Below are 20209 nucleotides of genomic sequence, written 5' to 3'. Positions count from 1 at the left end.
TTATTCTTTATGTCCAAGTATACACAAAGCAACTTCATATTCTTTTAATCGCCTTGCCACGTCGAGCAGCCTCGGTAGCGCAGCAGGCAGCGCGCAAGTCTCATAATATTAAGGTCGTGAGTTCTATCCTCACCCGGGGCAAGGATCTTTATTCTTTATGTCCAAGTATACACAAAGCAACTTCATATTCTTTTAATCGCCTTGCCACGTCGAGCAGCCTCGGTAGCGCAGCAGGCAGCGCGTAAGTCTCATAATATTAAGGTCGTGAGTTCTATCCTCACCCGGGGCAAGGATCTTTATTCTTTATGTCCAAGTATACACAAAGCAACTTCATATTCTTTTAATCGCCTTGCCACGTCGAGCAGCCTCGGTAGCGCAGCAGGCAGCGCGTAAGTCTCATAATATTAAGGTCGTGAGTTCGAATATCACCCGGGGCATAGCCTTTTATCTTGTATGTCCAAGTATACACAAAGCAACTCCATATTCCTTATCCTCGCCCTTCCACGTCGAACAGCCTGGGTAGTTCAGCAGGCAGCGCGTAAGTCTCATAATCATACAGTCTGAGTTCGATCCTCACCTGCCGCAGTGGCTTTCATAGTGAACATCCAAGTTAACTCAAAGCTCCTTCTTAGTCATTATACTTGCATTCTGCACAACGAACAGCCTCGGTAGCGCAGCAGGCAGCGCGTAAATTTCATAATCTTAAGGTCGTGAGTTCGATCCTCACCCGGGGCATAGGCTTTTATCTTGTAAGTCCAAGTATACACAAAGCAACTTCATATTCTATATAATTGCCTTACCCCATTGAGCAGCCTCGGTAGCGCAGCAGGCAGCGCGTAAGTCTCATAATCTCAAGGTCGTGAGTTCGATCCTCACCCGGGGCATAGCCTTTTATCTTGTATGTCCAAGTATACACAAAGCAACTCCATAATCCTTATCCTCGCCCTTCCATGTCGAACAGCCTGGGTAGTTCAGCAGGCAGCGCGTAAGTCTCATAATCATACAGTCTGAGTTCGATCCTCACCTGCCGCAGAGGCTTTTATAGTGAACATCCAAGTTAACTCAAAGCTCCGTCTTAGTCATTATACTTGCATTCTGCACAACGAACAGCCTCGGCAGCGCAGCAGGCAGCGCGTAAGTCTCATAATCTTAAGGTCGTGAGTTCGATCCTCACCCGGGGCATAGGCTTTTATCTTGTATGTCCAAGTATACACAAAGCAACTTCATAGTCTATATAATTGCCTTCACCCATCGAGCAGCCTCGGTAGCGCAGCAGGCAGCGCGTAAGTCTCATAATCTTAAGGTCGTGAGTTCGATCCTCACCCGGGGCATAGGCTTTTATCTTCTATTTCCAAGTATACACAAAGCAACTTCATATTCTATATAATAGCCTTCGCCCATCGAGCAGCCTCGGTAGCGCAGCAGGCAGCGCGTAAGTCTCATAGTATTAAGGTCGTGCTTTCGTTCCTCACCAGGGATATATTCTTCTATCTTGTATGTCTATTATTCACAAAGCTGCTTTATATTCTTTATCCTTGGCCTACCCATTCTAGCAGCCTATGTAGCACAGCAGGCAGCACGTAAGTCTCTTAGTCTTATGGTCGTGGGTTCGATCCTCCCCTGAGGCTTAGTCTTTCAACATGAATGTCCCAGTTTACACAAAGCTCCTTCCTAGTCTTTATCATTACATTCAGCGGAATGAGCAGTCTCGGTAGCGCAGCAGGCATCGCGTGTCTCATAATCATAAGGTCGTGAGTTCGATTTTCACCCGGGTCATAGGCTTTATTCTTCTATGTCCACGTTTACACAAAACTCCTTCATATTCTTTGTCCTTACAATGCCCGGTAAGTGCAGACTTGGTAACGCAGAAGGCAGCGCGCGAAAGACTCATAATCATACGGTCTTAGTTCGAACTTCACCAGCCGCAGAGGCTTTTATAGTGAACATCCAAGTTAACTCAAAGCTCCTTCTTAGTCATTATACTTGCATTCCGCTCAACGAACAGCCTCGATAGCGCAGCAGGCAGCGCGTAAGTCTCATAATCTTAAGGTCGTGAGTTCGACCCTCACCCGGGGCATGGGCTTTTATCCTGAATGTCGAAGTATACACAAAGCAACTTCATATTCTTTATCCTCGCCTTGCCACATCGAGCAGCCTCCGTAGCGCAGTAGGCAGCGCGTAGGTCTCATAATCTTAAGGTCGTGAGTTCGGTCATCACTCGGGGCAAAAGGTTTTATCTTGTATGTCCAATTATACACAGAGCAACTTCATATTCTTTATCCTCGCCCTTCAACACCGAGCAGCCTCGGTAGCGCAGCAGGCAGCGCGTAAGTCTCATAATCATAGGCTATTAGTTGGATCCTCACCTGCGGCAAAGGCATTTTACATGAACATCAAATTTTACGCAAAGCTCCTTGTTATTCTTTATACTTGCAATCTCCACCCCGAGCAGCCTCGGTAGCGCAGCACGCAGCGCGTAAGTCTCATAATATTAAGGTCGTGAGTTCGATCCTCACCCGGGGCATGGGCTTTTATCCTGAATGTCGAAGTATACACAAAGCAACTTCATATTCTTTATCCTCGCCTTGCCACATCGAGCAGCCTCGGTAGCGCAGCAGGCAGCGCGTAAGTCTCATAATCTTAAGGTCATGAGTTCGAATATCACCCGGGCCATAGCCTTTTATCTTGTATGTCCAAGTATACACAAAGCAACTTCATATTCTTTTAATCGCCTTGCCACGTCGAGCAGCCTCGGTAGCGCAGCAGGCAGCGCGTAAGTCTCATAATATTAAGGTCGTGAGTTCGATCCTCACCCGGGGCATAGGCTTTTATCCTGTATGTCCAAGTATACACAAAGCAACTCCATATTCCTTATCCTCGCCCTTCCACGTCGGGTAGCCTGGGTAGCGCAGCAGGCAGCGCGTAATTCTCATAATCATACAGTCTGAGTTCGATCCTCACCTGCCGCGGAGGCTTTTATAGTGAACATCCAAGTTAAATCAAAGCTCCTTCTTAGTCATTATACTTGCATTCTGCACAACGAACAGCCTCGGTAGCGCAGCAGGCAGCGCTTAAGTCTCATATTCTTATGGTCGTGAGTTCGATCCTCACCCGGGGCATAGGCTTTTATCCTGTATGTCCAAGTATACACAAAGCAACTTCATATTCTTTTTCTTTGCCTTGCCACATCGAGCAGCCTCGGTAGCGCAACAGGCAGCGCGTAAGTCTCATAATATTAAGGTCGTGAGTTCGATCCTCACCCGGGGCAAATGCTCTATTCTTGTATGTCCAAGTATACACAAAGCAACTCCATATTCCTTATCCTCGCCCTTCCACGTCGGGCAGCCGGGGTAGCGCAGCAGGCAGCGCGTAATTCTCATAATCATACAGTCTGAGTTTGATCCTCTCCTGCCGCGGAGGCTTTTATAGTGAACATCCAAGTTAAATCAAAGCTCCTTCTTAGTCATTATACTTGCATTGTGCACAACGAACAGCCTCGGTAGCGCAGCAGGCAGCGCTTAAGTCTCATATTCTTATGGTCGTGAGTTCGATCCTCACCCGGGGCATAGGCTTTTATCCTGTATGTCCAAGTATACACAAAGCAACTTCATATTCTTTTTCTTTGCCTTGCCACATCGAGCAGCCTCGGTAGCGCAGCAGGCAGCGCGTAAGTCTCATAATCTTAAGGTCGTGATTTCGATCCTCACCCGGGGCATAGGTTTTTATCCTGTATGTCCAACTATACACAAAGCAACTTCATATTCTTTTAATCGCCTTGCCACGTCGAGCAGCCTCGGTAGCGCAGCAGGCAGCGCGTAAGTCTCATAATCTTAAGGTCATGAGTTCGAATATCACCCGGGGCATAGCCTTTTATCTTGTATGTCCAAGTATACACAAAGCAACTTCATATTCTTTTAATCGCCTTGCCACGTCGAGCAGCCTCGGTAGCGCAGCAGGCAGCGCGTAAGTCTCATAATATTAAGGTCGTGAGTTCGATCCTCACCCGGGGCATAGGCTTTTATCTTGTATGTCCAAGTATACACAAAGCAACTTCATATTCAATATAATAGCCTTCACTGATCGAGCAGCCTCGGTAGCGCAGCAGGCAGCGCGTAAGTCTCATAATATTAAGGTCGTGATTTCGATCCTCACCAGGGATATGTTCTTTTATCTTGTATGTCTATTATTCTCAAAGCTGCTTTATATTCTTTATCCTTGGCCTCCCCATTCTAGCAGCCTATGTAGCACAGCAGGCAGCACGTAAGTCGCTTAGTCTTATGGTCGTGGTTTCGATCCTCCCCTGAGGCTTAGTCTTTCAACGTGAATGTCCCTGTTTACACGAAGCTCCTTCCTAGTTTTTATCCTTACATTCTGCAGAATGAGCAGTCACGGTAGCGCAGCAGGCAGCGCGTAAGTCTCATAATCATAAGGTCGTGAGTTCGATCCTCAACCGGTACATAGGCTTTTATCTTGTATGTCCAAGTATACACAAAGCAACTTCATATTCCTTATCCTCGCCCTTCCACGTAGGGTAGCCTGGGTAGTGCAGCAGGCAGCGCGTAATTCTCATAATCATACAGTCTGAGTTCGAACCTCACCTGCCGCGGAGGCTTTTATAGTGAACATCCAAGTTAACTCAAAGCTCTTTCTTAGTCATTATACTTGCCTTTCGCCACCGAGCAGCCTCGGTAGCGCAGCAGGCAGCGCGTAAGTCTCATAATAATAAGTTCGTGAGTTCGATTTTCACCCGGCTCATAGGCTTTAATCTTCTATGTCCACGTTTACACAAGACTCCTTCGTATTCTTAGTCCTTACATTGCCCGGTAAGTGCAGACTTGTTAACGCAGCAGGTAGCGCGCGAAAGACTCATAATCATACGGTCTTAGTTCGATCCTTACCTGCGGCAAAGGCATTTATCTTGAGCATCCTATTTTTTACAAAGCTCTTTCTTATTCTTTATACTTGCACTCTGCATCCCGAACAGCCTCGGTAGCGCAGCAGGCAGCGCGTAAGTCTCATAATATTAAGGTCGTGAGTTCGATCCTCACCCGGGGCATGGGCCTTTATCCTGTATGTCCAAGTATACACAAAGCAACTTCACATTCTTTTAATCGCCTTGCCACGTCGAGCAGCCTCGGTAGCGCAGCAGGCAGCGCGTAAGTCTCATAATCTTAAGGTCGTGAGTTCGAATATCACCCGAGGCATAGCCTTTTATCTTGTATGTCCAAGTATACACAAAGCAACTTCATATTCCTTATCCTTGCCTTGCAACGTCGAGCAGCCTCGGTAGCGCAGTAGGCAGCGCGTAAGTCTCATAACCTTAAGGTCGTGAGTTCGATCCTCACCCGGGGTAAACGCTTTAATCTTGTATGTCCAAGTATACACAAAGCAACTCCATATTCCTTATCCTCGCCCTTCCACGTCGAACAGCTTCGGTAGTTCAGCAGGCAGCGCGTAAGTCTCATAATCATACAGTCTGAGTTCGATCCTCACCTGCCGCAGAGGCTTTTATAGTGAACATCCAAGTTAACTCAAAGCTCCTTCTTAGTCATTATACTTGCATTCTGCACAACGAACAGCCTCGGTAGCGCAGCAGGCAGCGCGTAAGTCTCATAATCTTAAGGTCGTGAGTTCGATCCTCACCCGGGGCACAGGCTTTTATCTTGTATGTCCAAGTATACACCAAGCAACTTCATATTCTTTCAATCGCCTTGCCACGTCGAGCAGCCTCGGTAGCGCAGCAGGCAGCGCGTAAGTCTCATAATTTTAAAGTCGTGAGTTCGAATATCACCCGGGGCATAGCCTTTCATCTTGTATGTCCAAGTTTACACAAAGCAACTCCATATTCCTTATCCTCGCCCTTCCACGTCGAACAGCCTCGGTAGTTCAGCAGGCAGCGCGTAAGTCTCATAATCATACAGTCTGAGTTCGATCCTCACCTGCCGCAGAGGCTTTTATAGTGAACATCCAAGTTAACTCAAAGCTACTTCTTAGTCATTATACTTGCATTCTGCGCAACGAACAGCCTCGGTAGCGCAGCAGGCAGCGCGTGTCGCATAATCTTAAGGTCGTGAGTTCGATCCTCACCCGGGTCATAGGTTTTTATCTTGCATGTCCAAGTATACACAAAGCAACTTCATATTCTATATAATTGCCTTCCCCCATTGAGCAGCCTCGGTAGCGCAGCAGGCAGCTCATAGTCTCTTAGTCTTATGGTCGTGGGTTCAATCCTCCCCTGAGGCTTAGTCTTTCAAAATGAATGTCCCAGTTTACACAAAGCTCCTTCCTTAGTCTTTATCCTTACATTCCGTAGAATGAGCAGTCTCGGTAGCGCAGCAGGCAGCGCGTTTCTCATAATCTTAAGGTCGTGAGTTCGATTTTCACCCGGGTCATAGGCTTTATTCTTCTATGTCCACGTTTACACAAAACTCCTTCATATTCTTTGCCCTTACATTGCCCGGTAAGTGCAGACTTGGTAACGCAGAAGGCAGCGCGCGAAGGACTCATAATCATACGGTCTTAGTTCGAACTTCACCTGCCGCAGAGGCTATTATAGTGAACATCCAAGTTAACTCAAATCTCCTTCTTAGTCATTATACTTGCATTCTGCTTAACGAACAGCCTCGGTAGCGCAGCAGGCAGCGCGTAAGTCTCATAATCTTAAGGTCGTCAGTTCGATCCTCACCCGGGGCATTGGCTTTTAACCTGAATGTCGAAGTATACACAAAGTAACTTCATATTCTTTATCCTCGCCTTGCCACATCGAGCATCCTCCGTAGCGCAGTAGGCAGCGCGTAGGTCTCATAATCTTAAGGTCGTGAGTTCGGTCCTCACTCGGGGCAAAAGATATTATCTTTTATGTCCAATTATACACAGAGCAACTTCATATTCTTTATCCTTGCCCGTCAACAACGAGCAGCCTCGGTAGCGCAGCAGGCAGCGCGTAAGTCTCATAATCCTAAGGTCGTGAGTTCGATCCTCACCTGGGGCATTGGCTTTAATCTTCTATGTCCACGTTTACACAAAGCACCTTCTTATTCTTTGTCCTTACATTGGCCGGTAAGTGCAGATTTGGTAACGCAACAGGCAGCGCGTAAGTCTCATGATCTTCAGGTCGTGACTTCGAGTCTCACCCGGGGCATAGGCTTTAATCTAGTATGTCCAAATATACACAAAGGACCTTCATATTCTTTATCTTCGCCTGGTCCCATCGAGCAGCCTCGGTAGCGCAGCAGGCAGCGCGTAAGTCTCATAATCTTAAGGTCGTGAGTTCGATCCTCACCCGGGGCATAGGATTTTATCTTGTATGTCCAGGTATACACAAGGCAACTTCATAATCCTTATCCTTGCCTTCCCCCATCGAGCAGCCTCGGTAGCGCAGCAGGCAGCGCGTCTCTAATCTTGTGGTCGTGAGTTCGATCCTCACCCGGGGCATAGGCTTACATCCTGTATGTCCAAGTATACACAGAGCAACTTCATATTCTTTATCCTTGCCCTTCAGCACCGAGCAGCCTCGGTAGCGCAGTAGGCAGCGCGTAAGTCTCATAATCTTAAGGTGGTGAGTTCGATCCTCACCCGGGGCATAGGCTTTAATCTTGTATGTCCAAGTATACACAAAGCAAATCCATATTCCTTATCCTCGCCCTTCAACACCGAGCCGCCTCGGTAGCGCAGCATGCAGCGCGTAAGTCTCGTAATCATAAGCTATTAGTTCGATCCTCAACTGCGGCAAAGGCATATTACATGAACATCCAATTTTACGCAAAGCTCCTTGTTATTCTTTATACTTGCAATCTCCAACCCGAGCAGCCTCGGTAGCGCACCACGCAGCGCGTAAGTCTCATAATATTAAGGTCGTGAGTTCGAACCTCACCCGGGGCATGAGCTTTTATCCTGTATGTCCAAGTATACACAAAGCAACTTCATATTCTTTATGCTTGCCTTCCCCCTTCGAGCAGCCTCGGTAGCGAAGCAGGCAGCACGTAAGTCTCATAATCTTAAGGTCGTGAGATCATTCCTCACCCGGGGCATGGGCTTTTATCCTGTATGTCCAAGTGTACACAAAGCAACTTCATATTCTTTATGCTTGCCTTCCCCCTTCGAGCAGCCTCGGTAGCGAAGCAGGCAGCGCGTAAGTCTCATAATCTTAAGGTCGTGATTTCGATCCTCACCCGGTGCATAGGCTTTTATCCTGTATGTCCAAGTATACACAAAGCAACTTCATATTCTTTTAATCGCCTTGCCACGTCGAGCAGTCTCGGTAGCACAGCAGGCAGCGCGTAAGTGTCATAATATTAAGGTCGTGAGTTCGAATATCACCCGGGGCATAGCCTTTTATCTTGTATGTCCAAGTATACACAAAGCAACTCCATAATCCTTATCCTCGCCCTTCCACGTCGAACAGCCTGGGTAGTTCAGCAGGCAGCGCGTAAGTCTCATAATCATACAGTCTGAGTTCGATCCTCACCTGCCGCTGAGGATTTTATAGTGAACATCCAAGTTAACTCAAAGCTCCTTCTTAGTCATTATACTTGCATCCTGCACAACGAACAGCCTCGGTAGCGCAGCAGGCAGCGCGTAAGTCTCAAAATCTTAAGGTCGTGAGTTCGATCCTCACCCGGGGCATAGGCTTTTATCTTGCAAGTATACACAAAGCAACTTCATATTCTATATAATTGCCTTCACCCATCGAGCAGCCTCGGTAGCGCAGCAGGCAGCGCGTAAGACTCATAATCTTAAGGTCGTGAGTTCGATCCTCACCCGGGGCATAGGCTTTATTCCTCTATGTCCACGTTTACACAAAACTCCTTCATATTCTTTGTCCTTACAATGCCCGGTAAGTGCAGACTTGGTAACGCAGAAGGCAGCGCGCGAAAGACTCATAATCATACGGTCTTAGTTCGAACTTCACCTGCCGCAGAGGCTTTTATAGTGAACATCCAAGTTAACTCAAAGCTCCTTCTTAGTCATTATACTTGCATTCTGCTCAACGAACAGCCTCGGTAGCGCAGCAGGCAGCGCGTAAGTCTCATAATCTTAAGGTCGTCAGTTCGACCCTCACCCGGGGCATGGGCTTTTATCCTGAATGTCCAATTATACACAGAGCAACTTCATATTCTTTATCCTTGCCCTTCAACAACGAGCAGCCTCGGTAGCGCAGCAGGCAGCGCGTAAGTCTCATAATCCTAATGGCGTGAGTTCGATCCTCACCTGGGGCATTGGCTTTAATCTTCTATGTCCAAGTATACAAAAAGCAGCTCCATATTCCTTATCCTCGCCCTTCAACACCGAGCAGCCTCGGTAGCGCAGCAGGCAGCGCGTAAGTCTCATAATCATAAGCTATTATTTCGATCCTCACCTGCGGCAAAGGCATTTTACATGAACATCAAATTTTGCGCAAAGCTCCTTGTTATTCTTTATACTTGCAATCTCCACCCCGAGCAGCCTCGGTAGCGCAGCACGCAGCGCGTAATTCTCATAATGTTAAGGTCGTGAGTTCGATCCTCACCCGGGGCATGGGCTTTTATCCTGTATGTCCAAGTATACACAAAGCAACTTCATATTCTATATAATTGCCTTCCCCCATTCTAGCAGCCTATGTAGGCAGCACACAAGCCTCTTAGTCTTATGGTCGTGGGTTCGATCCTCCCCTGAGGCTTAGTCTTTCAACATGAATGTCCATGTTTACACACAGCTCCTTCCTTACATTCCGCAGAATTAGCAGTCTCGGTAGCGCAGCAGGCAGCGCGTAAGTCTCATAATAATAAGTCGTGAGTTCGATTTTCACCCGGCTCATAGGCTTTAATCTTCTATGTCCACGTTTACACAAGACTCCTTCGTATTCCTTGTCCTTACATTGCCCGGTAAGTGCAGACTTGGTAACGCAGCACGCAGCGCGCGAAAGACTCATAATCATACGGTCTTAGTTCTATCCTTACCTGCGGCAAAGGCATTTATCGTGAACATCCAATTTTTTACAAAGCTATTTCTGATTCTTTATACTTGCACTCTGCATCCCGAACAGCCTCGGTAGCGCAGCAGGCAGCGCGTAAGTATCATAATCTCAAGGTCGTGAGTTCGATCCTCACCCGGGGCAAAGGCTTTAATCTTGTATGTCCAAGTATACACAAGGCAACTCCATATTCCTTATCCTCGCCCTTCCACGTCGGGCAGCCGGGGTAGCGCAGCAGGCAGCGCGTAATTCTCATAATCATACAGCCTGAGTTCGATCCCCACCTTCCGCAGAGGCTTTTATAGTGAACATCCAAGTTAACTCAAAGCTCTTTCTTAGTCATTATACTTGCATTTTGCACAACGAACAGCCTCGGTAGCGCAGCAGGCAGCGCGTAAGTCTCATAATCTTAAGGTCGTGAGTTCGATCCTCACCCGGGGCATAGGCTTTTATCTTGCATGTCCAAGTATACACAAAGCAACTTCATATTCTATATAATTGCCTTCCCCCATTGAGCAGCCTCGGTAGCGCAGCAGGCAGCGCGTAAGTCTCATAATCTTAAGGTCGTGATTTCGAACCTCACCAGGGATATATTCTTTTATCTTGTATGTCTATTATTCACAAAGCTGCTTTATATTCTTTATCCTTGGCCGCCCCATTCTAACAGCCTATGTAGCACAGCAGGCAGCACGTAAGTCTTTTAGTCTTATGGTCGTGGGTTCGATCCTCCCCTGAGGCTTAGTCTTTCAACATGAATGTCCCAGTTTACACAAAGCTCCTTCCTAATCTTTATCCTTACATTCCGCAGAATGAGCAGTCTCGGTCGTGCAGCAGGCAGCGCGTGTCTCATAATTTTAAGGTCGGGAGTTCGATTTTCACCCGGGTCATAGGCTTTATTCTTCTATGTCCACGTTTACACAAAACTCCTTCATATTCTTTGTCCTTACATTGCCCGGTAAGTGCAGACTTGGTAACGCAGAAGGCAGCGCGCGAAAGACTCATAATCATACGGTTTTAGTTCGAACTTCACCTGCCGCAGAGGCATTTATAGTGAACATCCACGTTAACTCAAAGCTCCTGCTTAGTCATTATACTTGCATTCTGCTCAACGAACAGCCTCGGGAGCGCAGCAGGCAGCGCGTAAGTCTCATAATCTTAAGGTCGTCAGTTCGGTCCGCACTCGGGGCAAAAGATTTTATCTTGTATGTCCAATTATACACAGAGCAACTTCATATTCTTTATCCTTGCCCCTCAACAACGAGCAGCCTCGGTAGCGCAGCAGGCAGCGCGTAAGTCTCATAATCCTAAGGTCGTGAGTTCGATCCTCACCTGGGGCATTGGCTTTAATCTTCTATGTCCACGTTTACACAAAGCACCTCTTTATTCTTTGTCCTTACATTGCCCGGTATGTGCAGATTTGGTAACGCAGCAGGCAGCGCGTAAGTCTCATAATCTTAAGGTCGTGAGTTCGATCCTCACCCGGGGAATGGGCTTTTATCCTGTATGTCCAAGTATACACAAAGCAACTTCATATTCTATATAATTGCCTTCCCCCATTCTAGCAGCCTATGTAGGCAGCACGCAAGCCTCTTAGTCTAATGGTCGTGGGTTCGATCCTCCCCTGAGGCTTAGTTTTCAACATGAATGTCCATGTTTACACACAGCTCCTTCCTTACATTCCGCAGAATTAGCAGTCTCGGTAGCGCAGCAGCAGCGCGTAAGTCTCATAATAATAACTCGTGAGTTCGATTTTCACCCGGGGCATAGGCTTTTATCTTGTATGTCCAAGTATAAACAAAGCAACTTCATATTCTACATAATTGCCGTCACCCATCGAGCAGCCTCGTTAGCGCAGCAGGCAGCGCTTAAGTCTCATAATCTTAAGGTCGTGAGTTCGATCCTCACCCGGGGCATAGGCTTTTATCTTGTATGTCCAAGTATACACAAAGCAACTTCATATTCTATATAGTAGCCTTCACCCATCGAGCAGCCTCGGTAGTGCAGCAGGCAGCGCGTAAGTCTCATAATGTTATGGTCGTGATTTCGATCCTCACCAGGGATATATTCTTTTATCTTGTAAGTCTATTATTCACAAAGCTGCTTTATATTCTTTATCCTTGGCCTCCCCATTCTAGCAGCCTATGTAGCACAGCAGGCAGCACGTAAGTCTCCTAGTCTTATGGTCGTAGGTTCGATCCTCCCCTGAGGTTTAGTCTTTCAACATGAATGTCCCAGTTTACACAAAGCTCCTTCCTAGTCTTTATCCTTACATTCCGCAGAATTAGCAGTCTCGGTAGCGCAGCAGGCAGTGCGTGTCTCATAATCTTAAGGTCGTGAGTTCGATTTTCACCCGGGTCATAGGCTTTATTCTTCTATGTCCACGTTTACACAAAACTCCTTCATATTCTTTGTCCTTACATTGCCCGGTAAGTGCAGACTTGGTAACGCAGAAGGCAGCGCGCGAAAGACTCATAATCATACGGTCTTAGTTCGAACTTCACCTGCCGCAGAGGCTTTTATAGTGAACATCCAAGTTAACTCAAAGCTCCGTCTTAGTCATTATACTTGCATTCTGCTCAACGAACAGCCTCGGTAGCGCAGCAGGCAGCGCGTAAGTCTCATAATCTTAAGGTCGTGAGTTCGATCCTCACCCGGGGCATGGGCTTTTATCCTGAATGTCGAAGTATACACAAAGCAACTTCATATTCTTTATCCTCGCCTTGCCACATCGAGCAGCCTCCGTAGCGCAGTAGGCAGCGCGTAGGTCTCATAATCTTAAGGTCGTCAGTTCGGCCCTCACTCGGGGCAAAAGATTTTATCTTGTATGTCCAATTATACACAGAGCAACTTCATATTCTTTATCGTTGCCCTTCAACAACGAGCAGCCTCGGTAGCGCAGCAGGCAGCGCGTAAGTCTCATAATCCTAAGGTCGTGAGTTCGATCCTGACCTGGGGCATTGGCTTTAATCTTCTATGTCCACGTTTACACAAAGCACCTTCTTATTCTTTGTCCTTACATTGCCGGGTAAGTGCAGATTTGGTAACGCAGAAGGCAGCGCGTAAGTCTCATAATCTTCAGTCGTGACTTCGATCCTCACCCGGGGCATGGGCTTTTATCCTGTATGTCCAAGTATACACAAAGCAACTTCATATTCTTTATGCTTGCCTTCCCCCAGCGAGCAGCCTCGGTAGCGCAGCAGGCAGCACGTAAGTCTCATAATCTTAAGGTCGTGAGTTCGATCCTCACCCGGGGCATAGGATTTTATCTTGTATGTCCAAGTATACACAAGGCAACTTCATATTCTTTATCCTTGCCTTCACCCATCGAGCAGCCTCGGTAGCGCAGCAGGCAGCGCGTCTCTAATCTTAAGGTCGTGAGTTCGATCCTCACCCGGGGCATAGGCTTGCATCCTGTATGTCCAAGTATACACAAAGCAACTCCATATTCCTTATCCTCGCCCGTCCACGTCGGGTAGCCTGGGTAGCGCAGCAGGCAGCGCGTAATTCTCATAATCATACAGTCTGAGTTGACTTCGATCCTCACCTGCCGCGGAGGCTTTTATAGTGTACATCCCAGTTAACTCAAAGCTCCTTCTTAGTCATTATACTTGCATTTTGCACAACGAACAGCCTCGGTAGCGCAGCAGGCAGCGCGTAAGTCTCATAATCTTAAGGTCGTGAGTTCGATCCTCATCCGGGGCATAGGCTTTTTATCTTGTATGTCCAAGTATACACAAAGCAACTTCATATTCTATATAATTGCCTTCCCCCACCGAGCAGCCTCGGTAGCGCAGCAGGCAGCGCGTAAGTCTCATAATCTTAAGGTCGTGAGTTCGATCCTCACCCGGGGCATAGGCTTTTATCGTGTATGTCCAAGTATACACAAAGCAACTTCATATTATTTAATCGCCTTGCCACGTCGAGCAGCCTCGGTAGCGCAGCAGGCAGCGCGTAAGTCTCATAATATTAAGGTCGTGAGTTCGATCCTCAACCGGGGCAAAGGCTTTAATCTTGTATGTCCAAGTATACACAAAGCAACTCCATATTCCTTATCCTCGCCCTTCAACACCAAGCTCCCTCGGTAGCGCAGTAGGCAGCGCGTAAGTCTCATTATCTTAAGGTCTTGAGTTCGATCCTCAACCGGGGCAAAGACTTTAATCTTGTATGCCCAAGTATACACAAAGCAACTCCATATTCCTTATCCTCGCCCTTCAACACCGAGCAGCCTCGGTAGCGCAGCAGGCAGCGCGTAAGTCTCATAATCATAAGCTATTAGTTCGATCCTCACCTGCAGCAAAGGCATTATACATGAACATCCAATTTTACGCAAAGATCCTTGTTATTCTTTATACGTGCAATCTTCACCCCGAGCAGCCTCGGTAGCGTAGCACGCAGCGCGTAAGTCTCATAATATTAAGGTCGTGAGTTCGATCCTCACCCGGGGCAAGGGTTTTTAATCTGTATGTCCAAGTATACACAAAGCAACTTCATATTCTTTATGCTTCCCTTCACCCATCGAGCAGCCTCGGTAGCGAAGCAGGCAGCACGTAAGTCTCATAATCTTAAGGTCGTGAGATCGATCCTCACCAGGGTCATAGGCTTTCATCTTGTATGTCCAAGTATACACAAAGCAACTTCATATTCTATATAATTGCCTTCCCCCATTCTAACAGCCTATGTAGGCAGCACGTAAGTCTCTTAGTCTTATGGTCGTGGGTTCGATCCTCCCCTGAGCCTTAGTCTTTCAACGTGAATGTCCATGTTTACACACAGCTCCTTCCTAGTCTTTATCCTTACATTCCGCAGAATTAGCAGTCTCGGTAGCGCAGCAGGCAGCGCGAAAGTCTCATAATCTTAAGGTCGTGAGTTCGATCCTCACACGGGGCATGGGCTTTTATCTTGTATGTCCAAGTATACACAAAGCAACTTCATATTCTGTATAATGGCCTTCCCCCATTCTAGCAGCCTATGTAGGCAGCAAGTAAGTCTCTTAGTCTTATGGTCGTGAGTTCGATCCTCAACCGGGGCATGGGCCTTTATCCTGTATGTCCAAGTATACACAAAGCAACTTCATATTCTGTATAATGGCCTTCCCCCATTCTAGCAGCCTATGTAGGCAGCACGTAAGTCTCTTAGTCTTATGGTCGTGGGTTCGAACCTCACCCGGGGCATGGGCCTTTATTCTTTATGCTTGCCTTCCCCCATCGAGCAGCCTCAGTAGCGAAGCAGGCAGCGCGTAAGTCTCATAATCTTAAGGTCGTGATTTCGATCCTCACCGGGGCATAGGCTTTTATCCTGTATGTCCAAGTATACACAAAGCAACTTCATATTCTTTTAATCGCCTTGCCACGTCGAGCAGCCTCGGTAGCGCAGCAGGCAGCGCGTAAGTCTCATAATATTAAGGTCGTGAGTTCGAATATCACCCGGTGCATAGCCTTTTATCTTGTATGTCCAAGTATACAAAAAGCAACTTCATATTCTTTATCCTTGCCTTGCAACATCGAGCAGCCTCGGTAGCGCAGTAGGCAGCACGTAAGTCTCATAATCTTATGGTCGTGAGTTCGATCCTCACCCGGGGCATGGGCCTTTATCCTGTATGTCCAAGTATACACAAAGCAACTTCATATTCTTTTAATCGCCTTGCCACGTCGAGCAGCCTCGGTAGCGCAGCAGGCAGCGCGTAAGTCTCATAATATTAAGGTCGTGAGTTCGATCCCCACCCGGGGCAAAGGCTTTAATCTTCTATGTCCAAGTATACACAAAGAAACTCCATATTCCTTATCCTCGCCCTTCCACGTCGAACAGCCTGGGTAGTTCAGCAGGCAGCGCGTATGTCTCATAATCATACAGTCTGAGTTCGGTCCTCACCTGCCGCAGAGGCTTTTATTGTGAACATCCAAGTTAACTCAAAGCTCCTACTTAGTCATTATACTTGCATTCTGCACAACGAACAGCCTCGCTAGCGCAGCAGGCAGCGCGTAAGTCTCATAATATTAAGGTCGTGAGTTCGAATATCACCCGGGGCATAGCCTTTTATCTTGTATGTCCAAGTATGCACAAAGCAACTTCATATTCTATATAATTGCCTTCCCCCATTGAGCAGCCTCGGTAGCGCATCAGGCAGCGCGGAAGTCTCATAATTTTAAGGTCGTGAGTTCGATCCTCACCCGGGGCATAGGCTTTTATCTTGTATGTCCAAGTATAAACAAAGCAACTTCATATTCTACATAATTGCCGTCACCCATCGAGCAGCCTCGTTAGCGCAGCAGGCAGCGCGTAAGTCTCATAATCTTAAGGTCGTGAGTTCGATCCTCACCCGGGGCATAGGCTTTTATCTTGTATGTCCAAGTATACACAAAGCAACTTCATATTCTATATAGTAGCCTTCACCCATCGAGCAGCCTCGGTAGTGCAGCAGGCAGCGCGTAAGTCTCATAATATTATGGTCGTGATTTCGATCCTCACCAGGGATATATTCTTTTATCTTGTAAGTCTATTATTCACAAAGCTGCTTTATATTCTTTATCCTTGGCCTCCCCATTCTAGCAGCCTATGTAGCACAGCAGTCAGCACGTAAGTCTCCTAGTCTTATGGTCGTAGGTTCGATCCTCCCCTGAGGTTTAGTCTTTCAACATGAATGTCCCAGTTTACACAAAGCTCCTTCCTAGTCTTTATCCTTACAATCCGCAGAATGAGCAGTCTCGGTAGCGCAGCAGGCAGTGCGTGTCTCATAATCTTAAGGTCGTGAGTTCGATTTTCACCCGGGTCATAGGCTTTATTCTTCTATGTCCACGTTTACACAAAACTCCTTCATATTCTTTGTCCTTACATTGCCCGGTAAGTGCAGACTTGGTAACGCAGAAGGCAGCGCGCGAAAGACTCATAATCATACGGTCTTAGTTCGAACTTCACCTGCCGCAGAGGCTTTTATAGTGAACATCCAAGTTAACTCAAAGATCCGTCTTAGTCATTATACTTGCATTCTGCTCAACGAACAGCCTCGGTAGCGCAGCAGGCAGCGCGCAAGTCTCATAATCTTAAGGTCGTGAGTTCGATCCTCACCCGGGGCATGGGCTTTTATCCTGAATGTCGAAGTATACACAAAGCAACTTCATATTCTTTATCCTCGCCTTGCCACATCGAGCAGCCTCCGTAGCGCAGTAGGCAGCGCGTAGGTCTCATAATCTTAAGGTCGTCAGTTCGGCCCTCACTCGGGGCAAAAGATTTTATCTTGTATGTCCAATTATACACAGAGCAACTTCATATTCTTTATCCTTGCCCTTAAACAACGAGCAGCCTCGGTAGCGCAGCAGGCAGCGCGTAAGTCTCATAATCCTTAGGTCGTGAGTTCGATCCTCACCTGGGGTATTGGCTTTAATCTTCTATGTCCACGTTTACACAAAGCACCTTCTTATTCTTTGTCCTTACATTGCCGGGTAAGTGCAGATTTGGTAACGCAGAAGGCAGCGCGTAAGTCTCATAATCTTCAGTCGTGACTTCGAGTCTCACCCGGGGCATAGGCTTTAATCCAGTATGTCCAAGTATACACAAAGCAAATTCATATTCGTTTATCTTCGCCTGGCCCCATCGAGCAGCCTCAGTAGCGCAGCAGGCAGCGCGTAAGTCTCATAATCTTAAGGTCGTGAGTTCGATCCTCACCCGGGGCATAGGATTTTATCTTGTATGTCCAAGTATACACAAGGCAACTTCATATTCTTTATCCTTGCCTTCACCCATCGAGCAGCCTCGGTAGCGCAGCAGGCAGCGCGTCTCTAATCTTAAGGTCGTGAGTTCGATCCTCACCCGGGGCATAGGCTTACATCCTGTATGTCCAAGTATACACAGAGCAACTTCATATTCTTTATCCTTCCCCTTCAGCACCGAGCAGCCTCGGTAGCGCAGTAGGCAGCGCGTAAGTCTCATAATCTTAAGGTGGTGAGTTCGATCCTCACCCGGGGCATAGGCTTTAATCTTGTATGTCCAAGTATACACAAAGCAGCTCCATATTCCTTATCCTCGCCCTTCAACGCCCAGCAGCCTCGGTAGCGCAGCAGGCAGCGCGTAAGTCTCATAATCATAAGCTATTAGTTCGATCCTCACCTGCGGCAAAGGCATTTTACATGAACATCCAATTTTACGCAAAGGTCCTTGTTATTCCTTATACTTGCAATCTTCCCCCCCGAGCAGCCTCGGTAGTGCAGCACGCAGCGCGTAAGTCTCATAATATTAAGGTCGTGAGTCGATCCACACCAGGGGCATGGGCTTTTATCCTGTATGTCCAAGTATACACAAAGCAACTTCATATTCTTTATGCTTGCCTTCCCCCTTCGAGCAGCCTCGGTAGCGCAGCAGGCAGCGCGTAAGTCTCATAATCTTAAGGTCGTGAGTTCGATCCTCACCCGGGGCATAGGCTTTTATCGTGTATGTCCAAGTATACACAAAGCAACTTCATATTATTTAATCGCCTTGCCACGTCGAGCAGCCTCGGTAGCGCTGCAGGCAGCGCGTAAGTCTCATAATATTAAGGTCGTGAGTTCGATCCTCAACCGGGGCAAAGGCTTTAATCTTGTATGTCCAAGTATACACAAAGCAACTCCATATTCCTTATCCTCGCCCTTCATCACCAAGCTCCCTCGGTAGCGCAGTAGGCAGCGCGTAAGTCTCATTATCTTAAGGTCTTGAGTTCGATCCTCAACCGGGGCAAAGACTTTAATCTTGTATGCCCAAGTATACACAAAGCAACTCCATATTCCTTATCCTCGCCCTTCAACACCGAGCAGCCTCTGTAGCGCAGCAGGCAGCGCGTAAGTCTCATAATCATAAGCTATTAGTTCGATCCTCACCTGCAGCAAAGGCATTTTACATGAACATCCAATTTTACGCAAAGCTCCTTGTTATTCTTTATACGTGCAATCTCCACCCCGAGCAGCCTCGGTAGCGTAGCACGCAGCGCGTAAGTCTCATAATATTAAGGTCGTGAGTTCGATCCTCACCCGGGGCAAGGGTTTTTAATCTGTATGTCCAAGTATACACAAAGCAACTTCATATTCTTTATGCTTCCCTTCACCCATCGAGCAGCCTCGGTAGCGAAGCAGGCAGCACGTAAGTCTCATAATCTTAAGGTCGTGAGATCGATCCTCACCAGGGTCATAGGCTTTCATCTTGTATGTCCAAGTATACACAAAGCAACTTCATATTCTATATAATTGCCTTCCCCCATTCTAACAGCCTATGTAGGCAGCCCGTAAGTCTCTTAGTCTTATGGTCGTGGGTTCGATCCTCCCCTGAGCCTTAGTCTTTCAACGTGAATGTCCATGTTTACACACAGCTCCTTCCTAGTCTTTATCCTTACATTCCGCAGAATTAGCAGTCTCGGTAGCGCAGCAGGCAGCGCGAAAGTCTCATAATCTTAAGGTCGTGAGTTCGATCCTCACACGGGGCATGGGCTTTTATCTTGTATGTCCAAGTATACACAAAGCAACTTCATATTCTGTATAATGGCCTTCCCCCATTCTAGCAGCCTATGTAGGCAGCAAGTAAGTCTCTTAGTCTTATGGTCGTGAGTTCGATCCTCAACCGGGGCATGGGCCTTTATCCTGTATGTCCAAGTATACACAAAGCAACTTCATATTCTGTATAATGGCCTTCCCCCATTCTAGCAGCCTATGTAGGCAGCACGTAAGTCTCTTAGTCTTATGGTCGTGGGTTCGAACCTCACCCGGGGCATGGGCCTTTATTATTTATGCTTGCCTTCCCCCATCGAGCAGCCTCAGTAGCGAAGCAGGCAGCGCGTAAGTCTCATAATCTTAAGGTCGTGATTTCGATCCTCACCGGGGCATAGGCTTTTATCCTGTATGTCCAAGTATACACAAAGCAACTTCATATTCTTTTAATCGCCTTGCCACGTCGAGCAGCCTCGGCAGCGCAGCAGGCAGCGCGTAAGTCTCATAATATTAAGGTCGTGAGTTCGAATATCACCCGGTGCATAGCCTTTTATCTTGTATGTCCAAGTATACAAAAAGCAACTTCATATTCTTTATCCTTGCCTTGCAACATCGAGCAGCCTCGGTAGCGCAGTAGGCAGCACGTAAGTCTCATAATCTTATGGTCGTGAGTTCGATCCTCACCCGGGGCATGGGCCTTTATCCTGTATGTCCAAGTATACACAAAGCAACTTCATATTCTTTTAATCGCCTTGCCACGTCGAGCAGCCTCGGTAGCGCAGCAGGCAGCGCGTAAGTCTCATAATATTAAGGT

General features: G+C 47.3%; 19 non-coding genes across 19 annotated transcripts; all 19 read left to right on the top strand.

Annotated features, from left to right (window-relative positions):
* The first annotated feature begins 811 nt into the window (after positions 1 to 811).
* Positions 812 to 884, top strand: TRNAM-CAU (transfer RNA methionine (anticodon CAU)). Its single transcript has one exon. It is a non-coding gene; the product is annotated as a tRNA-Met (tRNA).
* A 374-nt stretch (positions 885 to 1258) lies between these two features.
* On the top strand, positions 1259 to 1331 carry TRNAM-CAU (transfer RNA methionine (anticodon CAU)). The gene has a single exon. It is a non-coding gene; the product is annotated as a tRNA-Met (tRNA).
* Positions 1332 to 3046: 1715 nt separating this feature from the next.
* Positions 3047 to 3119, top strand: TRNAM-CAU (transfer RNA methionine (anticodon CAU)). The gene has a single exon. It is a non-coding gene; the product is annotated as a tRNA-Met (tRNA).
* A 374-nt stretch (positions 3120 to 3493) lies between these two features.
* TRNAM-CAU (transfer RNA methionine (anticodon CAU)) lies at positions 3494 to 3566 on the top strand. The gene has a single exon. It is a non-coding gene; the product is annotated as a tRNA-Met (tRNA).
* A 2012-nt stretch (positions 3567 to 5578) lies between these two features.
* TRNAM-CAU (transfer RNA methionine (anticodon CAU)) lies at positions 5579 to 5651 on the top strand. The gene has a single exon. It is a non-coding gene; the product is annotated as a tRNA-Met (tRNA).
* Positions 5652 to 7217: 1566 nt separating this feature from the next.
* TRNAM-CAU (transfer RNA methionine (anticodon CAU)) lies at positions 7218 to 7290 on the top strand. The gene has a single exon. It is a non-coding gene; the product is annotated as a tRNA-Met (tRNA).
* A 220-nt stretch (positions 7291 to 7510) lies between these two features.
* On the top strand, positions 7511 to 7583 carry TRNAM-CAU (transfer RNA arginine (anticodon CCU)). Its single transcript has one exon. It is a non-coding gene; the product is annotated as a tRNA-Met (tRNA).
* Positions 7584 to 8552: 969 nt separating this feature from the next.
* On the top strand, positions 8553 to 8625 carry TRNAL-CAA (transfer RNA methionine (anticodon CAU)). Its single transcript has one exon. It is a non-coding gene; the product is annotated as a tRNA-Leu (tRNA).
* A 70-nt stretch (positions 8626 to 8695) lies between these two features.
* Positions 8696 to 8768, top strand: TRNAM-CAU (transfer RNA methionine (anticodon CAU)). The gene has a single exon. It is a non-coding gene; the product is annotated as a tRNA-Met (tRNA).
* A 1553-nt stretch (positions 8769 to 10321) lies between these two features.
* Positions 10322 to 10394, top strand: TRNAM-CAU (transfer RNA methionine (anticodon CAU)). Its single transcript has one exon. It is a non-coding gene; the product is annotated as a tRNA-Met (tRNA).
* A 2144-nt stretch (positions 10395 to 12538) lies between these two features.
* Positions 12539 to 12611, top strand: TRNAM-CAU (transfer RNA methionine (anticodon CAU)). Its single transcript has one exon. It is a non-coding gene; the product is annotated as a tRNA-Met (tRNA).
* A 523-nt stretch (positions 12612 to 13134) lies between these two features.
* TRNAM-CAU (transfer RNA methionine (anticodon CAU)) lies at positions 13135 to 13207 on the top strand. Its single transcript has one exon. It is a non-coding gene; the product is annotated as a tRNA-Met (tRNA).
* Positions 13208 to 13581: 374 nt separating this feature from the next.
* Positions 13582 to 13654, top strand: TRNAM-CAU (transfer RNA methionine (anticodon CAU)). The gene has a single exon. It is a non-coding gene; the product is annotated as a tRNA-Met (tRNA).
* A 77-nt stretch (positions 13655 to 13731) lies between these two features.
* On the top strand, positions 13732 to 13804 carry TRNAM-CAU (transfer RNA methionine (anticodon CAU)). The gene has a single exon. It is a non-coding gene; the product is annotated as a tRNA-Met (tRNA).
* A 1655-nt stretch (positions 13805 to 15459) lies between these two features.
* On the top strand, positions 15460 to 15532 carry TRNAM-CAU (transfer RNA methionine (anticodon CAU)). Its single transcript has one exon. It is a non-coding gene; the product is annotated as a tRNA-Met (tRNA).
* Positions 15533 to 16949: 1417 nt separating this feature from the next.
* Positions 16950 to 17022, top strand: TRNAM-CAU (transfer RNA methionine (anticodon CAU)). Its single transcript has one exon. It is a non-coding gene; the product is annotated as a tRNA-Met (tRNA).
* Positions 17023 to 17839: 817 nt separating this feature from the next.
* On the top strand, positions 17840 to 17912 carry TRNAM-CAU (transfer RNA methionine (anticodon CAU)). The gene has a single exon. It is a non-coding gene; the product is annotated as a tRNA-Met (tRNA).
* Positions 17913 to 18286: 374 nt separating this feature from the next.
* Positions 18287 to 18359, top strand: TRNAM-CAU (transfer RNA methionine (anticodon CAU)). The gene has a single exon. It is a non-coding gene; the product is annotated as a tRNA-Met (tRNA).
* Positions 18360 to 20014: 1655 nt separating this feature from the next.
* TRNAM-CAU (transfer RNA isoleucine (anticodon UAU)) lies at positions 20015 to 20087 on the top strand. The gene has a single exon. It is a non-coding gene; the product is annotated as a tRNA-Met (tRNA).
* Positions 20088 to 20209: the final 122 nt, after the last annotated feature.

This window comes from Anabrus simplex, chromosome 3 (assembly GCF_040414725.1).
Source record: "Anabrus simplex isolate iqAnaSimp1 chromosome 3, ASM4041472v1, whole genome shotgun sequence".
Taxonomy (NCBI): domain Eukaryota; kingdom Metazoa; phylum Arthropoda; class Insecta; order Orthoptera; family Tettigoniidae; genus Anabrus; species Anabrus simplex.
This window is presented reverse-complemented; position numbering and strand designations above follow the sequence as displayed.